At 29.8% G+C, this 18,438-nt stretch overlaps 1 protein-coding gene across 2 annotated transcripts in view; it reads right to left on the bottom strand.

Annotated features, from left to right (window-relative positions):
* The window catches only part of LOC123302353 (transcription factor EC), a 102,760-nt gene that overhangs the window by 39,844 nt on the left and 44,478 nt on the right, over positions 1 to 18,438 (bottom strand). The gene's annotated exons all lie outside the window — the stretch shown is intronic.

The raw sequence follows: 18,438 nt of genomic DNA, 5'->3' as shown, positions 1-18,438 counted from the left end.
AATACATCAAAATGGGAAAATCCACCATAAAATACAACACAAATATTTGTTTACAAAGAAACAATGACCCAATTATACCATACAAATAATATTTGAAAGAAATAAAAACAAAAAAAGACAACAGCGCAGACAAGAATACATAATATTTTTATGTAAATGAATATATTATAGTGAATAAATTATGTATCTGTATTTATAAAATAATACAGTCAGAATCGTTTGTGCTGACATCGTTTACAGAGAGGAATTGCGCATGTCCTTTTCAAATAGGTAAGGACGTCAAAACCAAAAACGCAGGGTCAAATCCATACAGAATACAGTACATATAAAATAAAAAAATCCACTATATAATTTGTGAAAATAAAAAAGAATTGCATTATCAATAAATCTTAAAGGAAAGAAAAATCATGTTGAAAATTCCGAGCAAAACTTAGTCTAAAGGACATGCATTAAAAAATTTAATATATCCTTTTTTATCACATTATGGCATTATTATTATTATTTTTTATTTATTTTTTTGTATTTTATAAATTTAAATAAATTACCTGGTTTCGAGGTCCTAGACCACAAATTTAGTAATTTATGATTTTCAGATTAATAGATTTAGCAATTCGTGATTCTCTCTGAAAGAGTAAATTTTTTCTACATAAATTTAAAGAGGCCATTATATTGACTATATTTATATAAAAAAATGCGCTGAATACGATGGTGACAAAAAAATTTGTAAACCATGGGTTTCATTGTTAAAAGTTATCATTTTGAGCGATAATTTTTCTTGTAAAACGGTGCGTCGGACGAAAAAGAAATATCAGCAAAAAAATTAAGATTTTAACAAAATACGTCGACTAGTTGCGACTTTTTATCTTTGAACGTTAAATTGTTATAAACAAATTAAGGTAGTACTATTGGTAATAGACTTTGCATTCAGAATTTAATGAAACTTGGCATAGTTGTCCATTATTAAATCATAATTAACCAGTTAAATTTTTAGGGGTCTTCAGAGAACTGAAAAAAAGATATTTTAAATATATTTTAACATTGATCCTTATGGGAAATCACAGATTTTATTTTATTTCACAAAACTGGACATACAGATTTCAAGCTCTCTGAAGGCTCCTAAAAATTTAACTGGTTAATTATGATATAATAATGGACAACTATGCCAAGTTTCATTAAATTCTGAATGCAAAGCCTATTACCGATAGTTCTACCTTAAGGGTCCAAAATTAACAATTTCTTTCCGAATTTTTTCTGCTTAACAAAAGGAAGTATAGATATTTCATTTCGGGCAAAATATTGGGTTCTGTTCAAAGAATACACAATTTTTTTGTTATTATACCTCACGTACTTTGCAATTAAATTAACTAATTTGTTTATAAGAAATTTGGGATTGTCTGTGGCATTTGTTGAAGTTCCACTCCGAATGAACATAAATATTCAAAAAAATTGTTATTTTTAGCCCCCCGTCTATTGCTAAAAAAATTATCGACTAATAAATAAATTGAATATTTTGACTCAGGAAAGTCGTATTCAGATTAAACAGCGGCAAATGAAAAAAGATAAAACAATAGGGAAATTTTTAAGTTTAAGTTGACCTCAATCCGATAAGCAGAACCGGAGATGTCGACCACTTTGCGTTTGGCCGTCTCAATTTTTAATTAATTAATTTTTTTCAAAAAATCTATCATGAACATAAAGTGCATATATTAATTTAATTAGCTTTAATTTTTCTTCAAGATTAATGAAACTTTTTATACATTTTTCTCTTTAAAAACATATAATGAGTGTTCGAGCGCAGCTGGAATGTCTACCGAAACCGAAACCGAACCTTCGGTTTCTGTCTCATTTATTGATTATTTACTGAAATTTGGCTTATTTTTTGCATTTATACAGACAGTTGAAATAGTTTTCAAAATAAAATCCACACCAATAGTGATTAAATTAAAATGCAGTTTATTAGTGAAATAAATGAATATTTTGTACATTATGTGTTTTCTCATAGTAAAAATCAACAAACAAGTATTGGAAGATCACACATAATTAAATCATAGCGATAACAGGCAGTTGTTTCTATGTTTGGGTGGTTAAAATTAATAAAACCAAATCCAAGAACGCATATAGAACACAACACATCAAGTCACAACAAGATTACTCCGGACTGGCCGGCCAACTCAGCACTACCGAAACCGAAACTTATGCCGAAGTTAGATTTTGGTCGGACACTACATATAAATATCAATGCAAATAAATATTTTAAATCAAAAGGTGTGAATAATTTCTTCTAATGTTTTATAATGTTTTAATGTTCTGTAATCTAATTTTTTGACGGAATGGCTAATTTTCACGTCAACGCAACCAGCCTAATAATTATTTCAGAGATATAAAATATCCATATCGCTATATAAATGTACTGTTGGACATAATGACTATAATTTTACCGTCCTTTCAAAATCGTTATGACCGGTTTTGACTATACTTATAATATAATGTATGATTTTTGTTACATTTTGAACAATTAGTAGTCGTGTAAGAGATGTATTTAATACAGAACCAATTATTACTAGGCCAAGGACTTAATTGGTTACTTGGTAAGTTTACTTCTACATTAAACTCTCACTTATATTCTTTTTTTTAAGACAAAATATTAAGTTTGTTCTTTATTACATTTATGATACCAGTAAATTTTATAAAAAGTAAAGATTATCAGTAAATTTTTTATAATTTGTTTAACTAGCAGCCAAATCCGGTGTTGTTCGGGTTAAAATACATCGCATGTTTAATGGTATAAATAATATTTAATTTTTTATCGTAAATATTATAGATTTCTATCTTAGATGTTGAGAGATAATGGAATAAAGTTATACAAAATTAACCTCTCGATTGCGAACACGATCAGACTGACGGAAAGGCTCTGGATTTTGGTTTGCATATCGTCAAATATCGAAATTTCTAGTACCAGAACACTAGAATATTCAAATACTTCGTTCTTTTTCACTTGTCAAAATCAGTTGAATTCGTTTTATTACTGTTCACTCTAAATTTCAATTATTCATTTCTCGACTGAAAACACGATCAAACTGACGGAAAGTCACTGAATTTTGGTTTATATAAATAAATTTCGAAATTTATATTACCAGAACACTCTAGAATAGTTAGTTGTAAATCACTTTCAAAGTTAGAAACATTTTCAAAAATTTAACTTCATAAATAATGCTTTCTATTTATTCTCGATTTGGTTTGTTTTTAGATCCGAGCTCTGTGGTTTCTCAAGAAAGACTCAAGGTTGTTCTAGAGGCTTCTGGTTAAAAGAATGTTCGAGAGAAGGGTTTTATTCTATTCTATTAGCTTCTATTATCCTTTTTATTGTTAGAAAATCGTTTAGTTTAGTAAAATTTATATCCAGACATAATATTTTAATATAATTAACCCTTGAAAAAACACTTAACTTGGTTGAAATTAAAAGATTTAAATTTCATATGAGCCGAAAGCTCATATGAGTAAGAAAAGTACATAGAGAAAACCCTGTCTTCACGTACTAACATTTGCATTATATATATATATGTTATTACGTGAAGACAGGGTTTTCTCTATGTACTTTTCTTACTCATATGAACTTTCGGCTCATATGAAATTTAAATCTTTTAATTTCAACCAAGTTAAGTGTTTTTTCAAGGGTTAATTATATTAAAATATTATGTCTGGATATAAATTTTACTAAACTAAACGATTTTCTAACAATAAAAAGGATGCTAATGTATATATATATGAAAGACTTTAAACTATAATATATATCGTCTATATAATAATAATAAGTAGTCGCAACTACTTGTTGTTTCATACTACAATTGTGGTCAAAAATAACACCAAGATATTTCAAATGTGCACTGTATATATATATATACAGTATATATATACAGTGCACATTTGAAATATCTTGGTGTTATTTTTGACCACAATTGTAGTATGAAACAACAAGTAGTTGCGACTACCATCAAGGCTGAGAAATCAATAGCGGCACTCAGCAGGATCATGCCAAATATTGGTGGTCCGAAATCGAGCAACCGAAGGACCTTGGCGAATGTCGCCCACTCAATCATGTTGTATGCTACACCCATATGGAGTCGAGCTCTCAAATGGAACAAATACAGAAAACTACTTTCAGGGGTTCAACGCAGGATTGCCTTGAAAATATGTTGTGGTTTTCGAACAATGTCTACAAACACGGCACTGGTGCTGGCAGGAATCTTACCTATCGATATTCAGATAGATACTAGGTGTCAGAAATATCGACACACTCGAGGTATCGGTGATGTGAGAGAAAATGAGGATCTCGCCGAGTGGCAAAAAAGGTGGACAATAGATACCGATAAAAGCACTTGGACCAGAAGGCTTATACCTGATTTATACAAGCGGTTGGGTCGTAAACATGGAGAAGTTGACTACTATCTCAGTCAACTTCTTAGCGGGCATGGGTGGTTTAATAGCTATGCTAAACGGTTCCACCTGAAGGACAGTGATCTTTGTGGTACTTGTAATGTTGTGGAAGATGCGCATCATGTTTTCTTTCACTGCAAAAAGTGGAGTCTGCTAATTGAACTGGCAAACTCAAAAGCAGGCAAAATTCTAACCCCTGACGACTGTGTAGATTTTATGATGGAAGTGACGAAAATTGGTCGATAATTGCTACGCTGGCGCGTAATATCGTGCAAGAGAGAAGAAAGGAGATTGAATGACCTGAGAAGTCAAAAGGCACTCCACTCCTGAAGTAATGCTCACGCGGTTCCAAGAGTGGAGAAGTTTTTAGAGAGGAGGTTTTAGTCGGGGAGGGTCCGACACTCAGTGCATAATGCATTTCCTCCTCCCCCGAAAAAAAAAAAAAAAAAAAATATATATATATATATATATATATATATATATATATATATATATATATTATAGTTTAAAGTCTTTCATATATATATACATTAGCATTGTATATATAAAGATTTTAGCTTTAGGAAAATAAAGGTTTTTCTACTTACAAAATCCAAGTTGAGTTTTTTCACCGGGATAACCTTAGTTCGGATGCAAGAAATTACCAATGAAAAATCCATTGCAAAATCATGTGCGTAAAAAAAATATTCAAAGTCAAAGGTCCCGAAAAAGGTTTTTTTTTTCAAATACCTTGTAACTCGCATACTTTACTGCACCAAAAATATCTAAAATATTTTATAAATTAAAAAATTTAAAAAAAAATTAAAATAATTTTTTAAATTCTTTTAAATATTTTTTTTTTGAGCAATTAAAAAAAAACTTTTTTCAGGAAAATATCTTGAGAACTATTGTTCTACTGATATTTTGCACATGACCTTTTTTATGTAAAATTAACTCGCTAAAACAACTTTTATAATAACTAAAATTGCAATAAACTTATTACATATACGAAGATATTTGGGTAAAAAATATTTTCGCAACCTTTGCCCTAAAATATTTTTTTTTTGCGCACAAGATTTGGCAAAATACTTTTATCAGTCATTTCTCGTAGAAAAAGTCCTGGTGAAAAAACTTCCCTTGGATTTTTTAAGGTAGTACCAGCATGAAATCACTTTTCGACAGATTTGGCCGAATTTTTTTTCTCGGGTTTATAATAGCTTTATTTATGAATTCCTAAAATTTCATAATTTTTGACCGTTTAGATCGCGAGATATTTAAAGACAAAGTTCGCGATTTTGAGGGTCATGTCCCATTTAAAGCATGTCCGGTCTCTCCATCTGTAAAATGTCCGGTCTCTCCAACTATTTTTTATGATATTATTATATATTGAAGAAAAAGTAGAAAAAAATGTTTATACAATACAATTCTAAAAAAAAATTTAGAAATTAATTTTCACTTTCGAGATATTAATTTTGACGTAAATTGATCGAAATTGGGACGTTGGCATAATTATTTCCCATTTTAAACGGTCAAAATTTCTGAAACTTTGGGAATTAATAGTAAGCATTATTAAATTCTTAAATTTAATTTTTCGTTAAATTCTGTCGAAAAAAAAATTGTACCATTGCTTTAACATAGAAACTGCAAATACCATGCTGGAACATCGTTAAGCAGATTGACTGTTTTATTGTCTTATTTCTCTGGGCTATTCATTTGATGATATGGAAAAACTGAATTACCATAAGTAAATAATTCGTAAGCGCTTACTCTTACTCTATGGTAAACACTTCCATTTTAAGTCATCGAAACCATTTTTAATCAATATTTGTCAGTCAGGATTGATTTTTATTGAAACCTCCGTTAGTCAATATCGGTTTTGATGCATTTTTGAAGGCAGTATTGATTCTGAATAATTTTTTCCAATCAATATTTATATTTATTAATGTTTGTAGTCAATATGATATAATGACTGTTTTTTCATTGAGAGACAATTGGGACTGAGTATGGATTTTGACTGTAACATACACAAGATTTAACAAAAATTGTATGATGACCGTTTACAAAAATGCTCATATAAATAAAAATCAAATCGCTACAAATGCATATCAAATAAGTGAAAACAAATAATTGACTGAGTTAATTGTTGAAATACCATGTTATACACAGTGTTGATTACGCAATCGTTTGTTTTTTACGTCATGTAATTAAAGAAAGAAAGAAGTCATGTAAGTCATGTAATTAAAGAAGAAATAACCATTATCACACACAAAGCAATATCTTTAAGCAAAGAGTATCTTTCTTCTCACTTCCTTAATGGATATAGTAATAAACAAACAAAAACATACAAAATATATGTAACGTATAAATTTAAAACATTTACAATACCTGTATGCATTCTATATAATGTTATTAACGTAATTTCCGCCCTTACGGGTAAACAGTGATGTGTACAAAGAAGTTTTTCAAACAAAAGTTGTTTATTTTTTATATGGAACTTTTTTTCTATCTTTAACGGTTTACAAGGTCCAAGGGACTCATGACCCAATTGACCTATGTTGCTCATTTACGAACTCGATCTCACTTTTTACGCTTTAAGCAGGCTATCAAATTGTCAGCTTGATATCTCTTTTACTTTTTGAGTTATCTTGCCCACAGATAGACGAACGGAGGATCGGAAATGGATTAATTAAGTGATTTTATGAACACCTATACCAAAAATTTGTTCGTAGCATCAATATTTTTAGGCGTTACAAACTTGGGACTAAAGATATACCTTGATATATTTCATATATACATGGTAAAGAAACAAGGATAACGGTTTTCAATACATGTTCAGTGCGTCAGGACAAACATTGAACATTTCTTTTCAAATAGTCTTGAATTTTGAATTGCCATCACTACAATCTGCCATGAATTGCCAAGGCAGATTCTAGTAAATCTTTAGGTTCACTTATTTACTACTTCAATCAATCAAATCAATTAAACATTGGATCTTGCATCAAATCAGGTATTTTTGTTTTTTTGATATGTTCTTTGCAATGTAAAGCCAATGTAAACCCAACTTTTCGACTTCGGCAAACGACCAGATCATGCCGAAAAACAAGGAAAATTTGGACCGGATTTCAGTTTTTGTTGATTTTGATCTGAAAGGACTGGTTTTTCATCAAAAACTGTAGTATTTATTTTCAAAGTTTGTCTATTTTTTCAAGTTATACGATTTTCCGCCAGACCCAATTTGTTTGATGAAGTTCAAGCAAACTGGAAAAACTAAGTAAAATAGCTACATTTTTATGTTTGCTTCAACCAATTTTTATTACGCATTTTTATCAAAAATTTTGATACTAGGGAAGTAAAATTTTGAAATGCAGTGATTCCAGAAAATTAAGAGTACCATACTTAGTATATATACAGCTACAGCTGCTAGATTATTTCGTTCAAAAATCTGCAAATGATCTTTAAAAAGGAGAAGCTAAGGTAACAAAAGCGATAAATATACATTATGATTAAAAAATTTCATAATGCAATTAATTCATTGAATAACATTTTGAAACTATCTGATTTTGTTGTGTTAAAATTTAAATCGTTGACATAGAGAATATTAAGAGTGCTATGTCAACAAAGTTAGAGTAGAAATTCTCGTTTTGGTTAATATCGGTACTCCCACCTGTGTGTCTCAGGTCTCTCGTCCGGCACATTATGATGGTGGTGTTGTGGGGGGGGGGGGGATTGCAGTGAGAAAAGGGAAATTCAAAAAAGTCCAATTTCGTGATATTTAATTTATTTCAACTACATCAAAAATATAAGTATGAAGTACGATAAATATATTAGAAATTTGCATTTTGTCAATCATTTTGCACAAAAATTATCAGTCAGTTTGTTTTGGCATTAATCCTTAAGTATCTATCAACACTTAATTACAAGGTACAGGCATAAAAAATTTACACAAGCATGACTCGAACAAAATGAACAAACATGAAACAAATAGAACGAATATAAAAGTTTTACAATTGATGTCTTATCGTGAAACCAACAAAATCAATTCTCACTACTCTAGTTGCTGAGGTCAAATCCGTCGTGGTGGCGGTTCAGCAATCATAATGCTAATTTATTTTAATTTTAAAAAACCTGGCCGCCCGTCACTGCCGGGCGAGGAACGAGCAATTGGCATCCCTTATTTTTCATAGAATGTATATATACTAAAATGAGCGTTTTTTGCGAGACAGAGTATACTTGTTTAATGAAATATATAATTACTGTTATATTATTAACCACAATTAGCTTGTTATATACTCAAATCACTCAAATAATACACGGTAGAGTTTATTATTTATGCTGTTAAAATGTTGGTAAGGATGTATGAGCACGGTAGTGGGGACACAATCTAAAAACATTGATATTTTCAATTTTGATTGTGAATTATGTTATAACTTGATGATATAAGATGAAAAGTAGGAATACAATTTTTCGATATCTAGCGTATTTTTCAAAATATCGAAAATTGAAAATTTTGTTTAACTATTCAGCTTTGGGTATTTGGTAAACCAAGGCAGGTATCGAAAATTTGTATCGTTATTTTTCGTCTACATTCATAAAGATATTCTAAAATTTATCATCAAAGTTGAAAATAGGATAAAAATAATTTCAACCCTAAATCTATCCTGCTCGCACATAACTTATATGGATAGAGACACTTGGTTTTTTTTTTTCTATTGCTTATAAGTTTACTTTATGTTAAAAGTTTTGTATTGACTGCCCGATTATTAATTAATGTATGATTGTTCCTAGGTTACCGTATTAAAGAACACGTAGTCTGTAACCACGTAGTTGGCGGATATAGGGCTTATAAAATTTTATAATAAGCCTTATTATACTATTATTTTTTTCTCAAGAGAAACAATCGTGCAACGCAGCTTTTATCGCACAGTATATGGAACAAGATCTAGTTCAGATGAATCTGATGATTTACCACTCAGTCGGTTGAAAACAAATGATTTTTATGATCTTCTGCCTACGCCTTTTAAAGGTAAAACATGCACACCGACTATTAGACGAAGAACCATTAAATTTCGAAGGACTCCACTCACAAAAGATCTATTTGATTAATATAATCAAGAGAAAATAAATAGTAAAGAAGTGAAAGGTAACAAAAGAAAGAAAAATAAACAAGACGAAAACTTTACTGATGTTAAAGCAGGTAGAAAAGCAAAAACGAAGTTTAAAAAGACTTTAAATTATATGAAAGCTAAAATCGTGTCTACAAAAAAGTCTACTACCGTTAAAGGTAAATCACAAAAACAAGTGAGTTGGTACTGTCATGCCTGCAAAGAGGATAGAATGGACGATGCTATGAGGCAATGCTCGCGATGCTTTAAGTGGTACCAGAAATAATGTGTCGGTTTGACTGCAGAAGATACTGATGACTTTCAATGTTTTGATGGATGCGAATAAAGGCAGTTTATTTAATTTTCTAAGAGCACTATGATTTCTATTGCTTTATGTTAATGATTATTGATCTTAAGAATACCAATTTACGTAGTTTAAGTTGATTTTTTGATAGTTTAAAGTATAGGCCTTTTTACCCTACCCTAGTATAATAAGGTCTACATTCTTCGTTTTAAAAAAAGTTATATATTGTTTTGGTTTTAAGCTAGAGAAGCTATTTTTTGTTTAAACTCTGTAGTAATTTAAGTACATGACAGATTAATAATAAAACTTGTTGATTAGGTAGATATTTTTCATTTTATTACTAATTTCCCTTAACTAGGCCTTAATACCCTCAGGTACTTTATAGTTATTTTTATTATCGCTAGATAGAGTCTTAGTATTAAAATCCACTAAAGTGTAAATAATAAAATCTGACAACCCTGCACACAGCAGAGCATGCAAATGCTATTTCATTAAAATCTACTACAGTTAGTGAGCATCATCAAGACAAATGATAATTTTTTCGTTATATTTTGTTTCCGATCATTTGCATTGGCCTTGTTTTCATAATACAAACTAATTATTACAATAATCATATAAAAATATGAAAAATTTTTACGTAACAATTCATTTAAAATGTATACAGTTTTAAATGAAAATGAATATGAATATATGGCAAATTTATGAAGGTTATTTTAAGAACAACAAACAAAAAGCGTAATATTAATTCTATCAAATAGGATGTGTTTTAAATAATTTTAAACCAAAAAATTGTTATTACAGTACAATAATTATTTTTTATGATAATAAAATATTGTGAATTATTAATTATTCATTAACAATAGAATTGTTGAAATCAAAAGAATAATATGGATTTAATTATTGTTTTTTTAACGGTTTAAATAGTTAAAATCCATTCATATACAGTGCGTTTACTGATTAAACGCACTGAAACGGAGTAGCTGTCAATTGCGTGAATAGTAAGACGGATCTCGTCTACAAACTTTGTGAAGAAAAACTGGAAAAACTAAATATCGATAGAAATGAGTCTAATTTTATTACTGAGGAGTTTTTGGGTCCACTGAATTCGAATTTCACAACAAAAATGGCCCCCGCGGTATCTGATGCCCAGGACGGGCTGTATACACTTCGTCTCTTGGAGTTTTACGAGAATATGTAACATATTTCATCGAAAGTCGTTACTCTAATCGAATATCTCTACGAAAATGGACCCCGTGGTACCTGGTGGCTAGGGCGGGCAGTATACACAGTGGCAGTATATATGTAACACATTTTGTTCGTGAGCATTCCCTTTCATCAAGAGCACCAGATATCTCGGGCTCCATTTTTAACAATGGATTAATTCGATATATTAACTGAATAACAAAACTATACTTATTTAAATCGATATTTACTTTCTAGTTTTTCCAGATTTTCATTTCGTCGTCATAACTTTTGTTCACAAAATTTCCCTCACGAATCGAATACAAAAAACCGCATCACGTCTTACTGCTCACGAAATCTACAGTTCATTGCTTTATTTTTTCGGCAATCTAATTAAGATTCCGCCATCAATTGATTTTGAATCACCGAGGAAGGTGTGCTCAAAAAAAAAACCAAATAAGTTCAAAATTATATTTAAAGTAGCAGTTATACACCCGCTTCGCTGGATATCCCTTTTCCTCCTTTACCCCCCCCATCCGTAACAATCGAAGTATATGTTACTATAAATGTCAAAACAATAAATATAATTTTTGTAATATATCTTTATAAATTATAACTCATGTGTTATTCGGATATATGAGCTATATTATCGTTAAGTTTCATTCAAATCCATTCATTGTTTTTTGCGTGAAAGCGTAACAAACCAACAAATATCTGTACTTTCTTATAGAATATAGGGATAAGTAGTCTAGAAGACTAGCCACTTTTCTTAGCCGATGAATGTCCATAAATGCATTCAAGTTTTTTTGTCCAAACAATTGTTTGCTATAACTCCCGATCAAAGCGCATACAGAGATTTTTAAAAGCAGCTTATGCGCCTCTAAAAAATTAATAACGCTATTTTAGAGTACAATAACCATACATATGTTGCTTTTATGGAATTGGTGAGCTGCTTTAGCTTTCTTTTGGGTTGGCAACATTGGCCAGAAGAACGAGTTATGACAGGAAACAATAAACGGATTTAACCTCAAAGATATATTCAATACTCCTGTTCAACGTTATTCTTATTATATGTATATAACTTTCATCAAGACTTTTTTTCCATTCCTTTTCCAAAAAATGCTTAAATCGCAAAAAGAAAAGTTATTTGTTTCAAATTTTGCCCTAACTTTCCAGTATATTGTTGTGAATAAATGACTTACCCAAAAATGCATAGGACCTTTTCTGTAGAGAATTTTACTCTCTACAGTCTAGTAAACTCTAGAACTGTCACGTATATTCTATTGCATATATTTTATTTGTATACGTTTTCTATCTTTGTTTAAGTAATATAAAAAAGCATTGTTTATTTCTTTTTAGAATTGTCTAGAATTTTAGATAATGCTATATTATTTAAAAATTAAATTTGTTTTTAAGATAGTACTGTATGTGTGTGAACCGTTGAATGAATATATCGTCGGATTGTTTATAACGACAGATTATTTATATTGTCGGGTTAATTGTTGACACAAGGGGAGCATCCTGCCTTTTCAAAATTAAACTTATCTTTGAGCACCCTAAAAGTAACCAAAAAGTCGAGCTTTCCCCCATAAATGCGATTTAAAAATCTAGGATGACTGTATTATACTTCAACAATCTTTCTACCTAGAAAAACGAATTAATAACTCTGCAGGATATACGCTTATGTAATTGAATGTCCTTTTTGTGTAAGTTTATATTTATGTGACGGGTGTGTGGGTTTTATAAAATTAAAAAAAAGTTGTCCTAGTTTAAGCGATAATAATTATGTATCTGTAGGTAATGTTATTTAAATTAACTTGGTATTGATTATAACTAGATGCAGTAAATATAAGCAATATTTTATGAAACATTAATTGAATTATTTGTAGTAATTATATATGTTGCAGTAAAACTGACAAAATCATAAACATATATCTCGCAAAATATTAGGTTTATCGCAATTTTAGTTATTATAAAATTTGTTTGTGTGAATTAATTTTACATAAAAAAGGTCCTGTGCAAAATATCAATAGAAGAAACAATTCTCTAGATATTTGGCTGAAAAAATTAACAAACAAAAAAAATATATATATATTTAAATGAATTAAAAAAATTTTTTTTTTTATATTTTTAATTTAAAAAATATTTTTTATATTTTTCGTGTAGTAAAGTATGCAAGTTACGAGGTATGTATTTGAAAAAAAAAATATTTTCTGGACCTTTGACGAATTTTTTTTTTTACGCACATCCATTTGCAATGGACTTTTTATAGGTAATTTCTTGCATCCGAACTAAGGTTACCCCGGTGGAAAAACTTAACTTGGATATTTTAAGTAGAAAAACCTTTATTTTCCAAAAGCTAAAATCTAAATAAACAGATAAAATCTTATTCTATAAATGAATCGTATTCTACAAAGAGTTTTCTATTTATAATGAATTTATGACTCTAAATAGAGCGATATTTTCTAAGGAAAAAGTTACATCACAGTCTTTCAATTTGATTTACCATTTATGAGATACGGCTTCGTTATCGTTTATATTTCATTTTTAGAATATATTGAATAATAATGTCAGTAAATATAATATAAAATTAGCACAAATCATTCTGATATAATACTTTGAAGATATAATTGCTAGAATTAAGTTATCGACAAAAATTCACATTTTTGTTTTTCAAATGCTTATATCTCGAAAACGGTGGCATTAGTTACAAAATATCAAGAATAAAAAAATGCCGAAAATTGTCTAAAATTTAAAAAAAAAATTCGATTTTTTTTTTTAAATGTCAAGTAAAGAGAATTTACTGTCCCACCCTATGGGGCTAAATCGAAAAATCACAAGTACGCATGTATATGTCTTTGTTGAGTACACTCAAACAAACGTTTTTCAACGGCAACGAATTTTGACTGATATGAGCAGCCAAAAATACTTTTGGCGGAATCAGTTACTCAAAACCACTTTTGTCCAGCTTCATCGAGTAAAAGTACTTTTCAGTGACATAACAGAAATTTGCCCAATGAAGATGGTCGAAAGTGGTTTTGATTGATTTTGGCAGTTAAAAGTAGTTTTGACCGGCTAGAAGCTTTAGCTGTAACATATACATGTTGTAAGAAAAGTTAATTTTCCAGTAAGTGTTGACTCTTCCTAGGTAGACTGTTATTTTCACTAAAAGATTATTCAAACCGAAAAGTGTTGAAATTTGATCAACATTTACTAGTCAGAGTTAACTATAGCTAGGTGAAGTATACTCTCACTGCCTTGAGATAGTAGAAGATGACTTTTTGCAAGGAAACAGTGTACCAGCTAATAAAAAACAAATAAGATAGGCAAAGCCTTTATTAATAAGTGTATACAGTTTGCCAGTAATTCTAATACGTCATAGAAAAGTAAAAAAAAAAAAAAACTAATAATAATAATTATTATATAACTAAAACAGGGTTAATTTATGCGGACACTATCGTGTTTTTAATTTGAGTCTCACGTTTAATGTAGGAAACGAAACAGAAAAATTAGTCTAGCGCAGCCAAAAACACGTTTTTTTTTCAAACGTTTATATATCGAAAACGGCGAGATAAAGTAAAAAATATTAAAGTAAAATAAGTCAAAAAGTGTTTAGAATTGTTCAAAATTTTGAATTTGCAAAAAATATGAAAGCGGAAGGGGGAGGGGTGAATGTTGTAAAAAGGGCTATATTAATAAAAACATCTAAAGTTTTGGATTACTTTAGCATTTTACTATTTTGACCTCTTTTTAAAATTTTTTAAGATACATTTATTCCATACACCCCTTCCCCCTAACAGCGCGGGGGTTAAAACTTAAAAATTTGCTTTAAGCCATATAGACCTTTTTGAAAAATAATTTTCTGAAGCCAAAGCAAAAACACCCCCCACAGCCAGAACATACACCCCCCAAACAATTATTTCCAGAAAGTGTTAAATTTTCCGTTTTTCGCAAAAATATGGATCAAGGAGTCATTTTATAGGTAAGCCACTTATTATAAAATTGAAAAATAATAAAAAATGCTACAATTTAAAAAAAAAATTTACCTCGTAGGACAAAATGGCATAAAATGGCAGCCATTTTAAACAATTCACTAAATTGGAAATTTTGGCCGAACTATTTAACGGATTTCGCTAAAATTTTAACCGAAAGTTGTAAGTTATGAAAGCTACTATTTTGTTGGTTAGACATGTGGCACCACTCCGGGAAAGTAAAAAATTTCAAAAAATACTTATATTGATGTGAAAAGAAGAACCTCAAAGTTTCACTGCTCGAACTTTTAACGTAGTTCCAGCATGGTATTTGCAGTTTCTATGTTAAAGCAATGGTACAATTTTTTTTTCGACAGAATTTAACGAAAAATTAAATTTAAGAATTTAATAATGCTTACTATTAATTCCCAAAGTTTCAGAAATTTTGACCGTTTAAAATGGGAAATAATTATGCCAACGTCCCAATTTCGATCAATTTACGTCAAAATTAATATCTCGAAAGTGAAAATTAATTTCTAAATTTTTTTTTTAGAATTGTATTGTATAAACATTTTTTTCTACTTTTTCTCCAATATATAATAATATCATAAAAATAGTTGGAGAGACCGGACATTTTACATGCTTTAAATGGGACATGACCCTCAAAATCGCGAACTTTGTCTTTAAATATCTCGCGATCTAAACGGTCAAAAATTATGAAATTTTAGGAATTCATAAATAAAGCTATTATAAACCCGAGAAAAAAAATTCGGCCAAATCTGTCGAAAAGTGATTTCATGCTGGTACTACCTTAATCCATACACAAGGCGTAATTTCACTCTACTATAGGTGAAAATCAGTTTTAAACTGTCATATTTACTCTGAGTTTACTTGTACTATACTTATGAAGAGTTTGTGTAATTCTTGACATTATTTTGAATATAATTTTTTAAGAACGTTGGAATCCTTCGGCAAGCGGACGTATAACTGCTAGTTTAATTATAATAGGTTTGTTATTTTGTAAAACATATCTTGATTATTTTATATGTAAACTTACAGAACACTATTACATCAAAAATTATATGTAAATTATAATAACCAAACTGATAAAAAGTTCTGTAAACACATACATACATGTATGCAGTATTTAAGTATGTACCTATCATTTTTATTCAAATATTTGAAAACTGAAGTGGTTTTGAAAAATGCTTACTAGGCATAGATAATAAAAGAAAATAATCTTATTTTTTAAAATAGTTTCATTAATTGAAATATTTACATTTGTTATGTATTACATTGATAGTAGTCTAGTCTAGTCGACACGGCATGTAAGGTTTGTAACACTTTAGCTTCGAAGAGAAGTATTCCTTTTTTCGGTGTACATCATTTATAATTCTCTATATAATCAACACATCAAGTTCGAATTGGTGATATATAGAAATACTGGTCGTAAAAATACGTGTGCGCAGATCCAACTCTCAAAAAAGGTGGTGGGCACGGAATAGCACCGAAAATCAGCAAAATGCGAATCGGAGTATGACTCGAAAGTTTTGTACAGTGTATTTTAGGCTCCTTTCGTGAGCAATGCCGTGGGGCTAACATCAGTAAATTAACAAACCTGTAAAATGATTGTTTGTTCGCTTACAAAAATTACAAAAGTAAATGTGTGTTTGTTTGTACATCACACTGTCGCATTTAGACAATTGAACCAATTTTTATAAAATTTTCTAAACTTCAAATAAAATTAAACTCCAGTTTACATTTTACATTAAATAATTTTAATTAGGTTCTTACTTCAAGCTTTGATTTTTTTCGCGAAAGTGTTCATAATATCATCGATATCCAGATGTTTATTAGAGCTAGACAGAATAATCTTTATTGTACCATTGAGGCACGCAACCAATATTTAACCCCGTGAAGTGCATAAAACAATCTTTTTGCGGTAGCTACGCTGACCGAAAGAGTTACGGTACAAATCTTGGTAGCATGTTTCACTAAGATGAGCTACTGACTCTGGTATGGCGGAATTGTTTTAACATTCTGTTTTCTATTTGGCCATCCAGAGTCGGTATTCATTTATTATAGTTGATTCACTATCAATAATGAATCGTCGGTTCATCAGCACCACTTTTTTCACTACCTGGATATCGATATTCAATTCCTTGACACCAGCATTTGGTCAAGTACCTTCGGAGAAAATCTTGGCCCTTAATCATTGACAAATGAATCTAATAAGGTTATGTAAATTGATTTCCGAAAGTACTCTTCCACCGATTTCTCTAGGTCTTTTTTTTCGATTTTTGAAATTTACAAGCTTTTAATTTTAGTATGAAATTTGGATCAATATTTGAAGCGATTCATTTTCTTTTATTTATTATTAAATCATAATCCTATTTAGGTAATGGGCATGCCCATTACGCCCGTATGGATGGATCCGTCATTGGCTCGTTGTATTCGGAATGTATCTAGAAAGCGTTTTTCAGCACATAAGACATTTCAAAAGTTATGAAAAGGTACAGATGAAAAAAGGTATTTTGTTTTTCGCCAATATTCCATAAAATATTAATGTTTAAGAAATTTAAAAAAAAGATTCTTAAAGAAAAGGAAATTTACAATAAAAAACTTCCACTCTCGGAACAATCTATCTCCATTATTTGTAATTTTAATTTAACGCTGAAAATCGGTCTTTCTGTGAAATTTTTTGATTGTTGTAATATTGTCAAAAACGAGTATTTCACACGAAATAATATTTTGAGGTATTACCTAAATATTAATTTAAAAACTTTGCAAAAATTATGGTGAATATGAAACACTTCAAAGAATTCACTATCGTTGGAAATTTATCTAAAAGTAAATTTTTTAACATGACACTTGTTTATTAACATTTGTCTAAAATTTTCGTTTTCATTGTATACTTATAAATTTTTAAATAATTGTAAAATTTTTTAGCTTAGTAGAGCTCTTCTTATATACCTACAGATTGGTCCGTTTTAATATATATATCTAAATATCTCGTTTTGTAGTTAACCAATCAAACAAGTGAAATTTACAAAATTTAAAAAACCCCGACAAATTTTTCGGGTTCGGAACCCTTTTCCTTAAAGCTTTTGAAGATCGTCAACAAGTTTTTTTTTTTTTTTTTGTTCGGGTGCGGAACTCTAAACTTGCAATTGAGCTAAGAACACTCTTCGTTAAATTAAATTACCTTTCAAACGAAACCAAAAAAAGTTCATCTTTTAGGGGCTACGATGCCACAGGCAGACACACAGACATCTTTATAACATTCTTTTTTTTTAGATCGGTGGCTAAAAATAATTTGCAATAAAACCAGCATAGTTTGATAGGGGACATCATGTTCTGACATCAGATTGGACCTAGTTCTGCGGGTGTGTTTAATAGCGAATTTAGATCATAAACGGTAACAGAATAACACTTTAAATAAGAAAATTGCTTCTCATAAAAAAAA

The sequence above is a fragment of the Chrysoperla carnea genome, chromosome X, assembly GCF_905475395.1.
Source record: "Chrysoperla carnea chromosome X, inChrCarn1.1, whole genome shotgun sequence".
NCBI lineage: Eukaryota > Metazoa > Arthropoda > Insecta > Neuroptera > Chrysopidae > Chrysoperla > Chrysoperla carnea.
This window is presented reverse-complemented; position numbering and strand designations above follow the sequence as displayed.